General features: G+C 43.7%; 1 long non-coding RNA gene across 1 annotated transcript in view; it reads right to left on the bottom strand.

Moving 5' to 3' along the window:
• Positions 1-2007: 2007 nt before the first annotated feature.
• Positions 2008-18987, bottom strand: part of LOC123951457 — an 86851-nt gene continuing 69871 nt past the window's right edge. Inside the window, exon 3 of the long non-coding RNA XR_006820470.1 lies at positions 2008-2084. This is a non-coding gene — a long non-coding RNA (uncharacterized LOC123951457). The remainder of the gene's footprint in view (positions 2085-18987) is intronic.

Here is an 18987-nt window from a genome sequence, read left to right as displayed (position 1 = left end):
TCTTTGTGATAATCATCAAGGACTGAGAAAACCACCAGGCAAAACATCTGAGGGGGAGCTATACGTTGGTTGCATCAACCTAATACCACAAAAGAAGAGACAACCAGTCATATGGTGCCTCCCAAATTACCCCAAATTTAGGAGATCAAAGCAGAGCCCTTTTGTTACTTCAACATTCTATTGGGGTACAGCACGGCTCAGCTGGTCTGCCGAGAGCCTCACATGGCAAAGAAGCAGTGTGTCACTAGGGCTGTGTCCCTTTCTGGAGGCTTGGAGGAAGAACCAAATTATAAGCTATTCAAGTTGTTGGCTGAATCCAGTTTTTGGTGGCTTGAGGATTGACATCCCCATTTCCAAGCTGGCTGTCAGCCAGAGGCCATCCTTAGCTCTTCCAGGCCCCCCTCTCATCCTGGCTCATGACCTCTCCATCTCAGAGCCAGCAGCGACTCACCCCACTATCCTCACACGCAGAGCCTCTTGAAATTCCCTCTCCTCTGCCTCTCTCTTCTGCCAGACACTACTGTTTGCTTTTAAAGGCTAGTAGGACCAATTGGGCCCACCCCAATAATCCAGAATAGTCTTTAGGTCCCTAACCTTAATTACAGCTATAAAGTCCTTTCTGCCCATTCGCAGTTTCCAGGGAGGAGGCTGTGGAAACCTCAGAACTCAAGGGATTATTCTGCCTACTGCAATAAGGAATTAGGGATTTTTCCATAATGGTAATACTGTAGTGATTATGATTTAAAATAAAATAGTCCTTGGGGGCACCTGGGTGGCTCAATGGGTTGGGCCTCTGCCTTCGGCTCCGGTCATGATCTCAGGGTCCTCGGATCGAGTCCCGCATCAGGCTCTCTGCTCAGCAGGAGCCTGCTTCCCTCTCTCTGCCTGCCTCTCTGCCTACTTGTGATCATTCTCTCTGTCAAATAAATAAGTAAATAAATAAATCTATTAAAAAACTATAAAAAATAGTCCTTATCTTTTAGACTTCATTAGGAAATATTCATATATGAAATGTTATAACAGATTTTCTTAAAACAATCCAAGGGGTGTTGGGGAAAGCAGGGGAGGGTGTAGGTAAAGTATATTACCCCCATTTTGATCACTGTTAAACCAAAGTGGCAGGTTCATGAAGATACATTATTTTACCCCTTCTGCTTGCAAACACACATGAAATTTTCCCTAACACAAAAAGGCAGGGGAGCCTCTTCCAGTACACAATGATCCTCAAAATTGGGAAATGGCATGGAACAACAGAAAGCTTATTAAACATGCATATTCCTGAGTCCCTACAGATCCTGGACCAACAGATTTCGAATGGGATCCTGAGGGTTCTAACAGGAGTGGCACTGACCACAACTTAAGAAGTCCTGCACTGTTACGGGAAGTTTAATAAGAAACTTAATAAGAAAATGACCAAATATAACAATTAGGCCAAAAAAATGTTAAAGTGAACCAAAGGATTGACAGATTAGAGCCACTGGAGAAATCTGGAAAGGCTTCCTGAGAGAGGAAGGTACTTGGGATGGATTAGAGCCACTGGAGAAATCCGGGAAGGCTTCCTGAAAGAGGCAGTACTTGGGATAAGAACATGGAAAAAGTGAGAGAGTTTTATTAACAGGAGAACTGAAATTTTCTTTCAAACAATAGAGGCAGGAAAGGATAGGGCATAGCTGGGAGAACCCAGTTTGTGCAACTTGCTTGAAAATGTGAAGGGGAGGTGTAATAAATGAAATAGAAGGTCAGGGTCTTGCTGTGCACAGTTCCAAATGGTAGTGCTTGCATGCAAATCAGCAGGTAAGGGAATTATTGTGTTTGCAAAGAGGAGTGACAGGTTCTGAGTTACACATTTCAACCCAAATCCCCATTTCAGAATAAACCCCACTTACCATCTTTTTTAACCTCAGTCAGAATACTAGATTTGGACATGCTGTAACTCACAACATGTTTGTCAAAACCAAGACTGCCACTCAGAAAACCATGAGCTTCTTACCTTGGGGGGGCTTGTTGTGAGGGTGGCCAAGCTTCAGATGGGCCCTTTCTCCTTTCTGCTTTTCCAAACAAACGGTGCAGAATTATATACTTGCCTCAAAAGAGAAATAACAAAGTGACAAATGTATAACAGATCCTCAGAGCTGCTATTTTAAATCCTACCTGAATAAACTTGTTATTTTTCTGAAGTATTGACTAAGCATGGTGAGATTCAGGCCACTGTTTGGAAAGGTGAAACTGACTTCACATTTTTCCTTGTATATTTTGAAATTCCTGAGGCGTACACAATGGATTTGAGAAGACTGGATCTGTTATCCCTTTGGGAAATGGAGAATGTCAATCACTACCCTTTCTCCTCTTTTAAAGTACCTTTTCTATATCCAAAGAGAACCTTAAAGGCACAGAATATTTCACAGCATTTTTTTCCCTTGTGAACCCAGAGTTTAGCATTAAATAGTTATGTTTGTTAGGAGTAAATACAAGAAGGCAGTGGACACACACACACACATACACACATACTCACCCACACTCAATTTTATACAAATGGAAAGGACCACACATTTTCTACTGAATTTCACTGCATCTAAGACACTATTGATTATAAGACACATCATTACACTATGATGTGCTATTGATTATAAAATGCATCCTAATTTCAGAAATACTAAAATGTCGATCAATGAAATAAAGTATTTTGTTTAATTTCTCCTCTAGAACAGAGCTCAAATTCCACCTTCTATAAATACTGTTATTAATCATCAGCAGCATTCGTAGGAACATGGAGGTCATCACTGGAGCCACAGTAAGTAAGGCCCACCTCCAAATAACCCAACAAGAATTTATTAAGTAAAGAGCACTGAACTTAGTTTTAGGAAGCTTTGGCTCAGACACCAGCCCTGCCATTTAGTATCCGTGTGAGCTTGAGCTAGGCATGAACTTCCTGGGTTTCAGTTTCCTCATCTGTTAAATGGGAGTAATGAGATTTACTGTCTTAATTCAGTCTGTTATCATAGAACACCATACACTGGGTGGCTTACAAAAATTTGTTTTTCACAGTTCTGGAGGCTGTAAGACTGAGATCAGGTCAGATTCTGGTGAGACCCTCTTCCTGGTTGCAGGCTGTCAACTTCTCGTTGTATCTTCATATGGCAGAAAGTGGGCAAGAGAGCTCTGGGCCTCTTTTATAAGGTCACTAATCCCATTCAAAGGGCCCCATCCTCATGGCCTAATGATTTCTCAAAGTTCCCACCTCCTAATACCATCACCTTAGGCTTAGGATTTCAATATATAATTCTGAGGGCCATTTAGTGAATTACATCTACCAATCAAGATTGCTGTAAGAATGAAATTATAAACCACAAAGGGAGCCTGCCTCCCCCTCCCGCTTACCCTGCTTGCGTTTCTCCCCTTCACTGTCTCTCTGTCAATTAAATAAATAAAATCTTTTTAAAAGAAAGAATAACACAACAGTATCCAACCATTTAGAGTGTGAAGTGATGAAGCCAAGGTCAACTTTACTGGGGAAAGGAAAATAAACACCCACTGCTGGGTGCGGCATCAGCCCCAGATGCCTCCTTCCGGTGTGTGGAAGAAGCCTGCATGCTGGGAATCCCACCCTGAAGGAAGGGGTGCAGAGGAAGCTCAGGAGGCTTCTGCTGGGGAAACTTCTGGTTTCATTATTTGCGATGGGGCCATTGTTGCAATGTGTGCTTGCAGAAAGCAGAAAGAACGCAGTCTGGGAAACACTTTTCTCCAGCCTGCCATTTCCCAGACTGTATTTTGCAGGAGAGCAACTCTGCAAGATGCTACTAGAAGTGCCACACAAAACTGATTTGGAAGTTTAGGGAACATTTCACCCCATGCCTGCCATACTTGTGCTCAGCAACCTTGTTGCACAAGGTCAGATGAGGAAAGAAAAATTTCCAGGCTCAATTTAAGAAAACGAAGAAGACACTTTAAGTCATGGAGGGAAAAATCGGCAGCTGTGCCTAAGTATTCTCTCCTTGTCCCCTGCTCCCTAAGGGGAGAAGAGCATTTCATTCTTCTTTATTGGGCCAGGGACTTCCTTGCTCCTGCAGTTTGGTGGTTCCATACACCCAGCATTTGTAGTCCTGCAGGGACCTTCCCCAGAGGAAGTCTCTGTTCAACACTCCACCCTGGGACAGCTACCCAGCCTTGGCTCTAGGTGACCCAGAGGAGGCAGAGCTGGCCAGTATGAGGCCAGGGAGACCTTTCTAGAACAAAGTACATAGCAAGGGAATCAATCTCATTTAGTTCAGTTTCTTGTTCCCAAAAACAGATCACAAAGCCTCGTGACTATCGGTCGCTTGTCTCTCTACTAGACTATAAATTTCTTGAGACTTACCTTGCACCTGGTACACGCTATGTGTGTTTTACGTATCCTTGAAAACAATATATATTCTCTAACTGTTGAGCATGGTTAATATACATCCAGTTTGTTCACTTGGATTTTTTTCTACCTGTTGTATTTGTTTCCATGACAATGGTCTAAAAAATCTTTTTTTTTTAAAGATTTTATTTATTTATTTGTCAGAGAGAGAGAGATAGAGAGAGCAAGCACAGGCAGACAGAGAGGCAGGCAGAGGCAGAGGGAGAAGCAGGCTCCCTGCCAAGCAAAGAGCCCGATGTGGGACTCGATCCCAGGACGCCAGGATCATGACCTGAGCCGAAGGCAGTCGCTTAACCAACTGAGCCACCCAGGCATCCCTAAAAAATCTTTTATAGTGGATTTAATACTTGCTTTCTGTAATTGCGAATTTTTCTTCTGTATGATCTGATACTATGTTATTATAATCATACAGTTGAGCATTGTTTTATCTTCCCAGCAGAATTGTTCCTTTTATCATTATGTAGTGGCCCCACTGTTGTATTATTCCTCTTGTTACCATCCACATTTTCTTTCCTTAGAGAAAATGCTGAAGTGAGTCTTGCTACAATGTCAGGGATTCCAGGGATACCTGTGAGCATTTCTTCTCCTTCAGAACTTGCTAGCAACGTGCGCACTGCCAGGTCACTCACCAGCATCGATCTGACCACCGTGAAAACAGAATAAGTCGCTGTCAGCCAGGTGGCTCCCCGATCTCACCCAGGAGCCTGTTGTGTAGCCCTAATGAAAATGTATTTCACCAGATTCGATGTCAACACAGGCCTGAGGTTGGTGTTCAGCTTTCCTTTGGAAACCAAACCAGGGAAGGGACTTTGGACTCGCTCCTTGATGTGTCCATACCACCCAAGGAGATGTGCTAATTCTTCATGACAGTGACACTGACCGGTGGCCAGGGGAATGATAGGGGACCCGGTGACATACTGTAACAGAGCTCCTATCATGTTCAATCAGTTGAGAGTACCTGGGGTCTGAGAAGCTATACCTCTGGGGCCTTTAGGGAAGTCTCTGGATTTCAGCACCCTTGTGAATGACTCATGGTGCACCCGAGCCAACTGAAGTGTTAAGGATGATTTAGAACAAGCGGGATCTGTTTGTGGTTAGATGAACCTCCTTAAGAGTCTAATTGCCAGCTTTTCTAGGGCTTCAAAACCCACTGAGTTTGGAACAAAGCCAGGCCCAGGCAAAACCATGGCCCTTTCTGATGCCTCTTTTCTGCTTCTGGGTGTGTCTGCCCACAGTCCCTCGGTATGGTATGCCCGTGGGGAGCCCCAAAGTTCCCCCCAGGATTACATGACTAAATGGTAGCCACCTTAGAGTGAGCACAGTGCTAGGAGTTACACACACAGTCTCAAATCTTCAAAAAAGTTCTATATTTTAAAAATAAGGAAATTACATAACTTGCCTCCAAACCCTAGCAATGGTGAGAGAAAAGACGTCGGAATCCCAGACAGAGACAATTCTAACCTTAACTTCCTCCCCTACCATTGCAAGGCACTTATCCAGCTCAGCTCCCTCCCTACCGACTTTTCCTGGGCATGTATGTTTCATCCCCTCTCAGCTGTAAACAAAGTTGCCAAAAGCAGTCCTTCCTAAGGTGTCTTCCCAAACTGACATCAGCATCACCTGGAATTACAAATTCTTGGAGAATCGGAATCAGAAACTTAGAGAATCAGAATCGGAGATGCTGGGGGTAGAGCCCAGCAATCCGTGTTTTAACAAAAATCTTCAGGAAGGCTCGATGCACACTCAGGTGTGAGGACCACCAGGCAAAGGGTTCAAAGCACCACAGGGCCGAGACTACCAATCCATGAAGCAGCTCTCTCTGCCTCATATGGGAAAATGCCTGAGGCACCAGATGACAATTGTCTGGATCTTCTGGGAGTGTTTACAGTTATGTTCCTCAGTATGTTGTCTCCAGATCACACTCCTCCTCCCCTCAAGTTCAGTTCACTGGCTTAGGCAGTGACACGGTGACACAGATCTTTCCACAGTGACACAGTGACACAGATCCTTCCACCAACTTTGTAATTGTTTCTACCAACAACTACAGTTGTCAGCCACTGCTTGGAGCATCTTGTCATATCCGCCCAGTGAGTGAGATGATTTCATTTGCACTGACTTTCTCAGCTGTAAATTATTCAAAACAGTAACAGCAGCAGCAACAACAGTAAAAATCTTGAATGGAGACAAAGGGAAAGGGGGAAAGTGAAGGGGGCTGGGGGAGGCAAGAGAAGGCCGGCTTGTGTAGGAAAATTGTAGGATGGGCTTCCTTTTATTGTGGAAAAAATACCCATAAATTTTACCATCTTAACCATTTTTAAGTGCACAGATCAGTGGCCTTGAATAAATTCACACATTGTGCAACTATCACCACAACCACACATCTCTAAACTTTTTCCTCAATCCAAACTCAAATTCTGTGCCCATTCAACACTAACTCCCATTCCTCCCTCCCCCCTGGTCACTGCTACTCTACTCTTGGTCCTATGACCAAGATACTGCTCTAGACACCTCATGTAAGCAAAATCATACCATATTTCTCCTTTTGTGGCTGGCTTATTTCATATATATGTCATATTATGCATTTCATAATGTCCCCAAGGTGCATCCACGTTGTAGCATCTGTCAGAGTGTTTTACCTTTTTAAAGCTGGGCAATATTTCATGGTGTGAATATACCACATTTTGTTTTCCCATTCGCCCATCAGTGGTCATGTGGGAAGCTTCAACCCTTTGTTTGCTGTGAATAACACTGCTGTGAACATTGGTCTACAAATTCCTATTTGAGTCTCTGCTTTTAATTATTTTGAGTATATACCCAGAAGTGAAATTACTGGATCATATGGTTGGTCATGCTGCGCTTAATTTCTTAAGGGACCATCACATTATTTTCCATAGTGGCTGCACCATTTTACATTCCTACCAGCAATGTACAAGTGTTCCAATTTCTGCACCTCCTCGCCAACGCTTCGAGTATTCTGCTGCTTTTTTTTTTAATAAAAGCCATCCTAATGTGTGTGATATAGAATGGGTTTTTTATGATGTTTCTCTCCACCTTTCACCACCTAAGAGAAAAAAATGGTTGGTAATGCGCCATTGTGTTTCTTAGCTATGTAGACCTGAAGGTACCTAAAAGATTGCCTAGTTCAGTAGCATTCAAACTGTTCTAACAGCAGAACGTTTCTCTTCCTTCCCAAATCAGTCTTATTTGAAACCCTAAAATTAGGGCACCTGGGTGGCTCAGTGGGTTAAGCCTCTGCCTTCAGCTCAGGTCATGATCCTAGGGTTCTGGGATCAAGTCCCGAGTCGGGCTCTCTGCTCAGTGGGGAGCCTACTTCCCCCTCTCTCTCTGCCTGCCTCTCTGCCTACTTGTGATCTCTGTCAAATAAATAAAGGAAATCTTAAAAAAAAAAAAACACCCTAAAATTTAAAAAAACAGATAAAAATAGAGATGCTCTGGTTAATCCAAAGATGGAGACCAAGCCCCATCCCTCAGCCTCTTTTTGTAGCTCCACACCCTTTGTCAGAGCCCTGGGACCCGGGAGAACTCATCTTGAAAATCAGCACCAGTAATAGGAGCAGGAGCTAAAACTGAGGTCTCTGTCTCTGTCCCTCACTGGACTACGTGCTCTGTCAGAGCAAGACACTGTTTGTCTGGGCCAGCTCTTTATCATTAGCAACTAGCAAAGTGCTTGCTACCTCTAAACGCTCTATAAGTCTGTGCATTAGTCTATAAGTCTAAATGCTCTATAAGTCTGTCTGGCTGATTGGATGAATGAATGAGACCAAGAATTTAACGAGGGTCTAATGCCGAAGTAGAAGCAAAGACCAAAGAATGCTGGGTCTCATGCAGGGATCTCTCCATACAAGTGGTTCTCAAACTTGGATCTGGATCAGAATCAGTTGGAAGCCATGTGAAAACATGTATTTCTAAACACCCCCTCCACTTGGCATCTAGATTCTATGTTCATAAGTCTGGGGTAGGGACTGAGAATTTGCATTTCTAATAAGTTCAAGCTGATGCCAGGACTTTGGGGGTAGCCACAGTGGGACAAGAAGAAACTGGGGACACTGAGAAGGGGCAGGAGCTATCTGTGTGGCCCTGCAAGAACCTGAGACCTGTGTGGCTCTATCTTCCTATTTTTTTAAGATACAAATTTTTGTATGAAATCTCCAAATCTTCTAATGAAAACTCAATTTATTTTTAAACTGTGCAGGTCAAACAGAACATTCTGAGAGCTGAATGAGCATTCCAAAGTCACCAGTTTGCCATCTTTAGTCTAAGAGAAGAGCTCAAAGCAAATATTTAATAATTCCCACAAAAGAAAACCCCATGCAACTAAAGGCAAAACGCATGAAAAAGATCCTAGGGGTGAGGACCAAGATGGTTTCGGGAAGAAATCTCCCGGAGAGGGGCTCTTTGGTTGAGAACTGGGTAAGTTATCAGCATGCCCTGTCTACATTAATCAAGTTTGCCAGATAATTCCTCACCTCCCTACTTCACGGAGCCTGCTGAATACTCATTTTCACAGTTGCATCCTAAATTTAGCTCTGACTCCTGATAACTCAGACCAGGCTTCAGGTCTATTCTCTGACCTGGCTAACATCCAAGGCTCCAGCACCCTAGGGAAGTTTAGAAGAGATGACCTGAGTTGTGTTGCCTCAAGACTGGACCTTCAGGCCCAATGCTTCAGAGCCCCAGGCAGAATGGGAGCAGCCGTCTCTTGCTTGTGACTGGTGAGGAGGCAAGAACTAGCTCCAGGAACTACACAGACATTCTAGAGCATCTGTTACGTCCTTGGTCCATACCCTTAGTTCAAATTTAGTTCTCCATCAGTTATTCTTATTTTAGGAGAGAGGTAATCAGAGCCCAAAGAGGTTAAATAACTTGCCCAAAGGCCAAACAGGCAGAAAGCGGTAATACTGGAATTTTCCCCTGGGTCTCCTGATTCACTTTTCTTCCCTCTATATCTTAATGGATTATGGAAGGTAAATCAGTCCAAATGAACTCCTTATGAAAATGCTCTCAGCAGTTCCCTGCTATAGTGTATTAAAAACAAAACAAAATACAAAGGAAAGACATTCAAGACCGGCAGGTTTAAATCTTGGCTCTGCCACTGGCTACGATGCAAACTCAAGCAAGTGTCCCTGCCCCTCAGATCATCGGTCTTCACATCTGTGACATGGAGGTTCTACCCACTCAAGAGATGCCATTTAGGATACAGTAGTTCTGCCTGAAAGGAATCTAGATAAAGCAACCAGAAATGGGACTTTCTCTTCCCGATTCTTGGGAGAACTGGGCAGCTTCCACAATATGTGTTGGGCAACACACACACACACACACACACACACACTCACACACACCCTGCCATAGCACCTGGCTGCCTGGCACAGTTGCCGAAGAAGAGAGCCTTGGCTGTGCCCTTCTCCCATCCCAGAAAAGTGAAGAGGCCCCAACTTCTTGCCCCACCCTTTGAAACATTGTAGATGCCACTTCCAAAAGCACATTCCAACAGAACACAGCTCTGCCGAGTATCAGTAGGTCCTGAGTTCATACAATCTCAAGCTAAGCAATGTTAAACTGATTTTTTTTTTTTCCTGCAGGACATTTCGGGCCTTTTAAAATATGAAGATGCTTTACAGAGACTCTGAAGAAAACAGTAAACAGCCTTACCCAAAGTTAACTACATTTACCTTATTTTTTCACTGAGACTCTTGCTGAATTCATGTCTTGAAAAATACGTGTTGGGAAATACTGATCTGACACTCAGGACCGGGTCTGGTCCACTGCCATCACCAGCCTGCAGTGAAGACTGCAGCTCTGCTGAGACTAGCCAGGGCTGCCCACCAGGGGACTTTTCCAATGCCCTCTCATTTAAGTGTCTAATGGCTTTCTTTTCTGTACAAGCAGCATCCACTAACATACAGGCCCATGAGGTTTGGATTTACATTTCAAAGCACCTTGCTCAAGTTCCAATTGCATTCTGTCCAGAGCTTAAAAGAATTGTGGCCAGTTCCATGTAGGAGACAATAGGGAGGTAGAGCCACCTACAGGAGACTTATGTTATTGCACAAGGAGAAGGCCTAAGAGCTTGCGGAGGACTGGAGGATACAATACAGCCCCTATTAGAAATTGCACTCTACCCTCTCTTTACTTAAAATGCAGGTTTAACAATGAGAGCAGTTTTCACAGGTGGACCTTTTATCTTTATTTGCTAGGGGTGGATGGAGAGACATGATTTTGACCATGATTTATGTTGTGACAAAATGTGTGTGTTGGGGAGGCAGGGATTTGAAGTAGTTGTTTCCTCTGCAGGGCTGAATATTCATTAAAGTAGTCACAAAAGTGAACACAGGTTCAATGTCTCCATATCGACCACACTTTGATTTAACCGTAAGATCGTTTTTAACTTGATGACAGGACATTCACACAAAAAGTTTGAGGGCTCTTCATTATAGCAACTAAACTAAACCAAATGAGGTTTATTTCTATAGATTTCCTAGAAGGAATCTTTAGTATTTTGAAAAATAAGCTTCCCCCCCTCCAAAAAAATTAAGGCAACAAAATTTATGTCATAAAAACTATGTCTAATGTACTACATTTTGCGATAAAAGCAAAATGGGAAGTATGTTCATGCACTTAGTAACAGATGTGAACAGATGTGTTCAGGATGACGAGAAAGCTCTTATCAGACTTTTCAGAGCAGGCAAGGGAGGAGAGCCATGTGCTGGGACAGATGATTCCCAGCTTCTCTTACGTGCAGTGAATGGGGATCATGCCTCCATTCAATATCCAACAGTGTTCCCTGAGGTCTGCTACATATCAGACACGATTGTGGAGGGGTGAGGTGGATAGCCTGGTAAAGATGATAGACATAGTCTCTTATGATACCTGTTCCCACCAACCAAGAGGACTGAGAGCAACATTTCCAAGTAGGAAGAATCTCAAAAATCATCCTATAAGAAATTCTACTTAAGAGATATTTCCAGATTTAAAGTAGATTTTGCCAACAAGGAGTGAAAAGGGGCTTCATTGACATTTTGTTAGGCAGGATAATTATACCCAAAGTAGGTATCAATTTGTCTTTTCCAACAATTCAGTGGAAGCTGGGATCAATGTCCTTACGAATACTTTCCATCTCAGAATCTTTACGGGGAAACTTTGGCCTACTTCTATAAGAACATTTTATCTAAGCAATCTGTCCATTTAAGACAAGCTTCAATTACCTAAGTGATTGATAGTTTATAATTAAATAAGCTAATGAAATCAACTTTATAATCAGAAAATCCAAATAGTAAGAACACCCAAGTGATGCTTGTCATTTTGAATGCTGTTGGTCCACTCTCTACCATGCTTTTCTTTCTTTCTCCTTTCACATTTTTTTTTGTTTCCACAGCATATATTTTTCTTTATAAGTTATCTTCAATCTTTTAAGGAATAAATAAGTTTTAATAGTAAAACCTACATGGAAAAGAGTACTTTATATTATTTTTAACTAGGATTATCTAGCTGAATAATCTACATAAAAACCTTGAATGCCAGCATTCCCAAGAGACCAGATAAACAGTAACTTAGATATAATCAAACAAAACCTGGGAAGAACACTCAAATCCCAACACTTCAAAACACCACGTGCTCCTACAGTTGTGAGAAGGCAACATGGTCCTTAATAATAAAAACCATAAAACCCACAAGATGTGTTTCTGTCTATAAAACAAGATAATTGCTGAGGACAAGAGACTTTCTGGAGAAAAATACTTTCAGGTATAAATATTTCATGTCATTTATAAATGGGAAATCAGACTAGTAGCTAGTTTGGGGCTAGGGGAAGAAACTGGGAAGAAACATAAGGAAAACTTCTGGAAATTCCAGGGTATCTCCATCTGGGTGAAAGTTACACAAGTGATTACTTACATTAAAATTATTAAGTTGTGGGTGCCTGCGTAGCTCAGTGGGTTAAAACCTCTGCCTTTGGCTCAGGTTCATGATCCCAGGGTCCTGGGATCAAGCCCCACATCCGGCTCTCTGCTCAGCGGGGAGCTTGCTTCCCCCTCTCTCTGTCTCTGCCTGCCTCTCTGCCTACTTGTGATCTCTGTCTGTCAAATAAATAAATAAAATCTTTTAAAAAAATTATCAGGCTGTACACTTAACATTGGTGTACTTGACATACTTTCCTATGTTATACTTTGAGATACCACATTACACCAGTTAAAATGGCAAAAATTAACAAGGCAGGAAACAATGTTGGAGAAGATGTGGAGAAAGGGGAATCCTCTTACACTGTTGGTGGGAATGCCAGTTGGTGCAGCCACTTTGGAAAACAGTCTGGAAGTTCCTCAGAAAGTTAATAATAGAGCTACCCTATGACCCAGCAATTGCACTACTGGATATTTACCCCAAAGATACAGATGTAGTGAAAGAAAGGAGCACATGTACCCCAATGTTCATAGCAACAATGTCCACAATAGCCAAACAGTGGAAGGAGCTGAGATGCCCTTCAACAGATGAATGGATAAAGAAGATGTGGTCCATATACACAATAGAACATTACTCAGCCATCAGAAAGAATGAATACCCACCATTTGCATCGACATGGACGGGACTGGAGGAGATTATGCTGAGTGAAGTAAGTCAAGCAGAGAAAGACAATTATCATGGTTTCACTTATATGTGGAACATAAGGAATAACATGGAGGATATTAGGAGAAGGAAAGGAAAAATGAAGGGGGAAAATCAGAGGGGTAGATGAACCATGAGAGACAATGGACTCCGGGAAACAAACTGAGGGTTTGCGAGGGGAAGGAGGTGGAGGGATGGGTTGCTCTGGTGATGGGTATTAAGGAGCCATGAGCACCGGATCTCAATGAACACTGGGTGTTATCCACAAACAATGAATCATGGTGAGTAACATAACACAATAAAAAAATAAATAAAATAAACTAATAGTAATTAAATTACTAAATAAAATAAAATAATAGTAATTAAACTTAACTGTTACACCTTAATTGAGTTAAACATGCTTTACTACGTTTATACCTTTGTACGTATTCAATTAAGGCATATGTGTACAAGATTTTTATTTCAGAAATCTTGTTGACTCTTAAGATAAACCAAAGTGAAATTCTAAAGGGATTAAATTCTATTTACTACCCTCTACTTATACCTCTTTTGCCAAGTAAGGAAATGAGTATATATTTTTTTCAAAGAGTCCACCTAGAATAAGGATTTAAACCAAAATGTGTCCTCTTTAGAAAGAATCAGCACATCTTACCCCAAAATGAGAGGTCCTGGGTCTCCCTGGCTTCCTCCCACACAGGCAAGGACTCTGCTCTCAGATGGGCCCATCAAACTGGACACTAAACCCTCAGAGCTCTGAGAAGTGCCCTTGAGAAGCAGGTGTCCTGACAGTTGAGGAACCCCTCCTTACTCAGAGTGGTTTGGACATGGGAGGCCCTGCAGGGGGCCAGGGAGTTGGGAGGGAGAGGAAAGCCGCTTCCCCGGGGCTCATCAAGAGGTGTGGCTGGCTGTGTGTCCTTTTGCTCTGTCCTGCCCTCCCTACACCATCCCAACAATGAACAGTCTGACTCCCTGTGGATTTATGGGAGAAAACATGTATTTCCTAAAATGTTGTAAGCATTCAATAGAAGAATATCAAAGCCCAGGGATGCAGCCTCCCAGTGATTCTTACCAAGAGAGGCTTCCACTCAAGTCAAACAAACCAGCACTGGCAGAGCACACACACAATGCCATGCTGGGCAGAGCCCCAGAGGGACAAAGACCCACAGGAACATGAATTCTGGGTACCGTCCAGTGTGGAGGGCAGGCAGGCAAAGGAATCATCGCCTGCCACGCTGGTTATGTGATGAACAGGTACAAAGTGCTAACAGAGGTATAAGGTTGGGGACACTTAACTTTGTCCAGGAGTTAGAGAGGTTCTAGAGAGGAAATCATTTACAACAGTTTTTTTCTTTCTTTTTTTTTTTAATATTTACTTCTTTATTTGAGGCAGGGGGACACAGCAGGTGTGGGGGTAGAGGCAGAGGGAGTGGGAGAGAGAGAGAGAAAGAATCTCCAATGGACCCCTGCCAGGACCCCCACCCCCGAGCACAGAGCCCAAGCACAGGGATCCATCCCATGACATTGAGATCATGACCTGAGCCAAAATCAACAGTCAGCTGCTTAACTGACTGAGCCACCCAGGCACCCCCAACTGTTTCTTGATAAGACCTACAGGCTGTAGGAAATACTGACATATTCTAACATAAGATATGATGAGGGAAGTAAAAAAGGTCCCCTGGGAGTCCCACTATCCAGGACAGTCATTATTAGTGTCTTGCTTCCAGATATCTCTGCCCAGCCATTGTTAATCCATCATTGATCGCTTGCCTGGCATTCTGCTAAGTGTTTTTCACCATCTCATTTTATCCTCACAACAAATCTGTACAGCAAGTAGAATTAGAAAGAGAGGTCTTAATATGGAGATTGTTTTCCAGGCAAGGAGATAGAAGGATTTAAGGAAGGTAATGACTTGCCCAGGCTGCCCAAGTTGGTCAGTGTTAGGACTTACCCCCTGGTCTGTATGACTACAGAGCCCAGACTCCTAACCTCCAGCCTGGGGTCCAGGGTGACCTGGAGGGTGAAGGTGGAGAGAAGCAGGGTTGTGAGCGGTAGGAAGTGAAGCTGGGTGGGGAAAACGCTGAGTGCTTTGCTGAGAAGCTTGGACGTCAGCCTCAATGTAATGAGTGTCTTCTAGGATTCTTAAGCATGAAAGTGACAATATCCATTTTGTGTTCTAGAAAGATCCTGCTGGCAGCTACGTGATGTGAGGGCATCACCTGCAGCAGTGTGAGTGGTTGCAAGGAGACCCTCAACCAGAAGTGCAGGCTTGAGGAAGAAGAAACAAGAAACCCACCTGGGTGGAATCACTCTACTTTCAGACTGAGGGAAAGGATGCGAGCGACAAAGAAGAAAGAACTCGGGAGGACTCTAATCCAGGGCCTTCATGCTTCAGTGACTGAGGATACACTGTTCATGATGACCCTTTCCTTTGCTGAGCACTGTGCTAGATACCACAACACAAAGCTGAACTAAATGACGATGACTTGGGGACAATAGTAATTAGCACTTTGAATGGCTCCATGACAGGACCACCTTACGCTAGATTCTACCTGATGGAGAAAACTGGGGTGTTAAGGCCCCATGTGTACTTTTCAGCCTTTCTTGGTAGTGAGGCCACAGGGTTGGACTAAGGATGGTTTTTAATCCTTTACAAAAATACCTAGATGCTGTGATGAACTGTGGGAGGAGGAAGAAAGAATCTTTTCTTTACATTTCCTTAGTGTCATCAAGTGAACTCTGAGTTTTCATGCCCCAGACCTTGGTGCCATGCAGGGACCCATTCAATCAATTTCTCTTAAAGGGTTATTATTTTAAACTCCTCTAGACCTGAGCTCTTTGTGTTATAGGGGAAAAAAATCTTAGACATACCTTTGGCAGAATTCAGTGGTGGTATTAATGGAATTAAATCTAACTGAATAAGATGTAATAAATGGTGATATTTTATAGAGGGTGACTTAGCCCCACTGGAGTGGAGCTTCCCTAACTGGAGTGGCTTTCAGTTTGTGGATATCTCCTGGCATCACTGATCTATGCAGTGGGAATTCTGAACCACAAACTCAGGTGAGCAAGAAGGCTGCTTGCTTTACTTCTTACCACTTCCCTTAATTTGACTCGCAGCCCATTCTGATGGGTTGGGAGAACAGTGTACATCAGTCTCTCTGGGCATTTCTCATTCCCTCTCCTTGCTCTCCACACTGGGCACATGGCACGGAAATAGTGGGACAAGGTTCCCATGGATTCCCTGACCACTGTCCACAAGGCTTGTGCCGTCCCACAGGCAGCCTGGTCCATGTGGCATTTGGGTGTGGGACCTTCTGAGGCTGCCTTTGTCCCTGTCTGCCTTGACCTAAGGCCAAAAACTAAAAGTACCCACACACAAAAGTGGCCTACAGAGATAGAGCATGCTTTTCTTTCCTTTTGACTACACACTGATTTTTTTAAATTAGGACTTTTCACATTCTTAAAAACTTAAACTACCAGTTTCTCTTAAGACCTGCAAGATGGAAGAACGCTGTCCCCTTATGTTCTCTGGCACTCATCAGTTGGGACTTAGTGGCCCATGCCCCCTTCAGAGAGGACTGACTCTAGCCCATCCTGTTCATAAGGCACCCAGCCATTGCCCCCATATCACTACCCCGCACGTTTGGTTTTCTCATAAGAGAGAAATGGCTTTTTGTATTTGTTGTAGACTGCGTTCTCCTGAGGCCAAAAGGAACACAGATTCACATGGAAGAAGCAGGAAGTGTGCTTGGGATCGGCACCTGCGAAAGGAGCGAGAAAGCTCGGCCACCCTGCAATCTCTACGGTGGCCTCGGCCAACCTTACAGGGAGCTCTGATACTGTGATGGCCTCTTTCTTGTGGGGACAGGAGCCAGGCTTTCTGCATTTGCAGCCACCAGGCTTTGGATGTGGCTGCCCCTGGAGAGGAGCGTGACCTTGGCCCAGTGGATCTTTTCAGCTGAGGACAGTTCCTTGCAGCTGGGGAATTGGTCCCTCAGTCTGAGGAGGGATCTGGATGGTGTGTGATGGTATCAACTGTAGCATCCATCATAGGGCTCTGGGGGTGGGGCAGGATTCACAGGCCAAAGGGTTGGTGCAGCACCCTGACGCACTTCTACTACTTTCCAGGTCCCTGTGGACATGTGAGGCAAGCACTCCTCTCTGGGGGTTCTGCCAGAGGCTCAGGAGAGCTGCCCGAGGAGCCAGCGACTTTCGCTCGTGTTCCTCCTTCCTCTCTTGGTCTGCCCCTGGCCCACCACCCCTGAAGCCTCAGGAACCTTTTCCAGTCTGGCAAAATCTGTCTACTACTCTGTTTCTTCCCCTCATCACTACCTCTCAGCCCCTCTGCAACACCTCTAAGGTCCCGAAACAGAGGCTTTTAGAACGCAAAGGTAAAAAAGAACTGCTGGTTATTTCTGCCTCCCTCCCTTCCACAAATCTCCCTGAGACAATGAACACAGAGACAGCTACTTGTTGGACTAGGAGGAAAAGAAATGAGAAACTACAGAGAAATACGAAAAGCATAAGCAGATGCTGCTGGCTCTCTACTCACCCAGACTTGGGCCAGGACTCAGACCAGGCAGCTATGCTCATATGGGAGGCCACTGCACTCAACAGAACGGTCTCCAGCAGGCGCTCCCTGGCCAGAGTCCAGCAGCGGGAATAGAATTTATCCCCTCTGAGAGGTAGTTTTCCTCCTCTTCACTGCTCCCCACCATGGCCCTGTCCATCCTCGGGCCCCAGCCCATGTTGCTATTTTCTCCACTAGGCCTTCCTAGCATCACATTATAAATAGGGATAATTCAGAGGCTTTTTCTGCCAGGAGTCATGGGAATGCCAACTGGGGCAGCCGCCATGGAAAACAGCATGGAGCGTCCCCAAAACATGAAAAATAGAAATGATGCAGAAATTTCACTTCTGGTGATTTATCAAAAGAAAATGAAAACATGAACTTGAAAAGATATATATCCCTCTGTATTCATTTACATGCATGTCATTTAGAACAGCCAAGACAGGGGAGCAACCTAAGTGTCCGTCAACAGGGGAGCAGATGAGGAAAATGCGGTGTGTACGCATATATGTGCACACATGTATTAGGATATCATTCAACCACAAAAGAAGAAGGAAATTCTGCCATGTGGGACAACATGGATAGACCTTGAGGGCATTAAAGCTAAGTGAAGTAAGTCCGACAAAGAAAGACAAACACCGTATGATTTCACTTATATGTAGACTCTAAAAAAAGAAAACAAACAAAAATAAACAAAAAACTGAACTCACAGATACAGACAAAAGATTGGTGATGGCTAAGGCAGGGGGTAGGGGTAGACAAAATGGATGAAGGCAGTTTGACCAAATGTACAGATTTCCAGTGCTAAGTCCTAGGGGTGTAATGAAGGGCATAGTGACTGTAGTTACTAAAAATGTGTTGCATATCTGAAAGTTGCTAAGAAAGTAGATGTTAAAATTCTTATCAAAGGAAAAGAAAAAAAAATGTGTGTTGTACACCTGAAATTAATAGAATGTTATATGTCAATTATATCTCAATAAAAAAATAATTAAAAATAAAAGAATGCCAAGTCAGCTGAGAACATCTGGCTAGTTCACCAACTTGTGGCCCTGTGGTACAGCTTTATCACACTAAGTTGCTACCAGAGGTTGGTCACTCCTTCCCATTCTTTTTTTTTTTTTTTAAGATTTACTGATTTATTTATTTGAGAGATAATAGAGGGGAGGGGAGGAGGTAGAGAGAGAATCTCCAGCAGACTCCCCGCTAAGCACAGAACCTGACATGGGGCTCAATCCCACGACCCCTGAGATCATGACCTGAGCTGAAATCAAGAGTCAGACACTCAATCAACGGAGCCACCCAGGCGCTCCCTCTCCTTCCCATTCTTAAGCCACTTCCTGATGTGCAAGCCTGTCTGGCTAGTTGACAGTTCTCTTTATCTACCCTAGAATATTTACACAGA

This window comes from Meles meles, chromosome 10 (assembly GCF_922984935.1).
Source record: "Meles meles chromosome 10, mMelMel3.1 paternal haplotype, whole genome shotgun sequence".
Lineage (NCBI taxonomy): Eukaryota > Metazoa > Chordata > Mammalia > Carnivora > Mustelidae > Meles > Meles meles.
This window is presented reverse-complemented; position numbering and strand designations above follow the sequence as displayed.